General features: G+C 48.8%; 1 protein-coding gene across 1 annotated transcript in view; it reads right to left on the minus strand.

Moving 5' to 3' along the window:
* Positions 1-2,500, minus strand: part of igsf9b (immunoglobulin superfamily, member 9b) — a 48,958-nt gene that overhangs the window by 36,657 nt on the left and 9,801 nt on the right. The gene's annotated exons all lie outside the window — the stretch shown is intronic.

A 2,500-nucleotide genomic window follows, 5' to 3' on the forward strand; every position in this document is an offset into this window, starting at 1 on the left:
CCCCACCACTGCAGCACCTTTCCCTCCCTCTCTCTCTCCTCCCCCCCCTCTCTCTCTCCCTCTCTCTTCCACTCTCTCTCTCCCTTCTCTCCCCTCTCTCTCTCCCTCTCCCCCTCTCTCTCTCCCTCTCTCTTCCACTCTCTCTCTCTCCCTTCTCTCCCCTCTCTCTCTTCCTCTCTCTCCCTCCCTTCTCTCCCCTCTCTCTCCCTCTCTCCCACCCCAACCCTCTGTATCACTTATTTTCTCCACCACCATCTCATTCTCTCCTTCCCTCCCTTCCATGGCCTCCTCCTCCTCCTTCTCCTCTTCACTCTCTTTCCCGCCCCTCCTCCTTCTCCTCCCTCTCTCCCTCCCTCCCTCCCTCCCCCTCTCTTTTAACCCCTCTCTTCCCTGGTCCTTCCCAGCTCTCTGTAATTAAAGGCCTGTAGTTAGGGCTGGATTACCTCTGGGCACAACTCTTTCAACTCCACCCCCCAACGCACGGTCTAATAAATACCAGCACAAACCCCCACACACCTCCATCTAATAAATACCAGCACAAACCCCCACACACCTCCATCTAATAAATACCAGCACAAACCTCCACCCGCCTCTGCCTGTTACACAAACATCAGCTGTCACACCACCTTCCGCTCCAGACCCAAAACACCAACCAGAACCTCCAGAACCAAGAGCAGCTTCACCTCCAGATCCACAGCACAACCCAGCACAAGGCTTCAGAGAGTTCCTATAACCCAGCACAAGGCTTCAGAGAGTTCCTATAACCCAGCACAAGGCTTCAGAGAGTTCCTATAACCCAGCACAAGCCTTCATGGAGTTCCTGTGGTCTACATCAAGACTTAACCCATTCGCGCTGGATGCTGCATGACACAACATTGACCCTCCCGCTGGATGCTGCGTAGCGCAACATTGACCCTCCCGCTGGATGCTGCGTAGCGCAGCATGCTTTTTATTTCATGTTTCTAGGTGCTACAGAGGCTTAGATATTACATTTTGGTAGACGTTGACAATTTTTAGTGTGTTTTCAGAAAACCCTCAGGAAATAAGGTTATTTAGTCTAGAATGCCATAGGATTCTATAGGCGTTTTTAGCAGGCATTTCAGGAGTAAATGGGTTAAGAGAGTTCCTGTGACCACAAAGCTTAGAGAGTTCCTATGACCTGCCACAAGCCTTCATGGAGTTCCTGTGGTCTACAACAAGGCTTAAGAGAGTTCCTGTGACCAACCACAAGGCTGCTGAGAGTACCTGCGACAGGCCTTTAGGGAGTTCTGCCACAAGGTTTCAGAAGGTTCCTGTGGGCTGCCACTACACTACCTTTTGCCTGAGTAGACACAGGAGCTCAGAGTAGCTCTCTTGAAGTCTTTCCCAGGCAGTGAGTGCAGCTCTTTAACCATGCCATTGTCATCCTAATCAATGTAGGTAATATCCCGGCATCCAGTCCCTCTGACTCCATGCATGCATTTCCAGAAGCCAGAGGTTTCTCTGTGCTGCCTCACAAAGGGCTCTTTACTGCCAACAGCTACCTATCAGAACACAAATGAAGCTGCTGCAGCACTGCACAATGGGCTCGTAAACAAGCTGCCCTTCTAACCTCTGCACGCCCTCCGCCTCAGCGCCGAGAAACGTTGTGTTGGAGATGTATAGCTAGATAGCTAGCCTCTACCTCAACCGTGAGAAAGAAACCAGACATGTTGGAGATGTATAGCTAGATAGCTAGTCTCTACCTCAACCGTGAGAAAGAAACCAGACATGTTGGAGATGTATAGCTAGATAGCTAGCCTCTACCTTAACCGTGAGAAAGAAACCAGACATGTTGGAGATGTATAGCTAGATAGCTAGCCTCTACCTTAACCGTGAGAAAGAAACCAGACATGTTGGAGATGTATAGCTAGATAGCTAGCCTCTACCTTAACCGTGAGAAAGAAACCAGACATGTTGGAGATGTATAGCTAGATAGCTAGCCTCTACCTCAACTGTGAGAAAGAAACCAGACATGTTGGAGATGTATAGCTAGATAGCTAGTCTCTACCTCAACCGTGAGAAAGAAACCAGACATGTTGGAGATGTATAGCTAGATAGCTAGTCTCTACCTCAACCGTGAGAAAGAAACCAGACATGTTGGAGGTGTATAGCTAGTCTCTACCTTAACCGTGAGAAAGAAACCAGACATGTTGGAGATGTATAGCTAGATAGCTAGTCTCTACCTCAACCGTGAGAAAGAAACCAGACATGTTGGAGATGTATAGCTAGATAGCTAGTCTCTACCTCAACCGTGAGAAAGAAACCAGACATGTTGGAGATGTATAGCTAGCCTCTACCTCAACCGTGAGAAAGAAACCAGATGTGTTGGAGATGTATAGCTAGCCTCTACCACAACTCTGAGATACCAGACGTGTTGGAGATGTATAGCTAGCCTCTACCTCAACCACCCCTCAGCTCAGGTAGATGAGCTCTTTAGTGACATCACCTGTGTTAAGTACACACATAGAACTAAAACATG

This window comes from Alosa pseudoharengus, unplaced genomic scaffold (genome assembly GCF_046254945.1).
Source record: "Alosa pseudoharengus isolate Yale_2024_CS ecotype anadromous, Long Island Sound unplaced genomic scaffold, YU_APseudo_1.1 YU_APseudo_1.1_scf_6, whole genome shotgun sequence".
NCBI lineage: Eukaryota > Metazoa > Chordata > Actinopteri > Clupeiformes > Clupeidae > Alosa > Alosa pseudoharengus.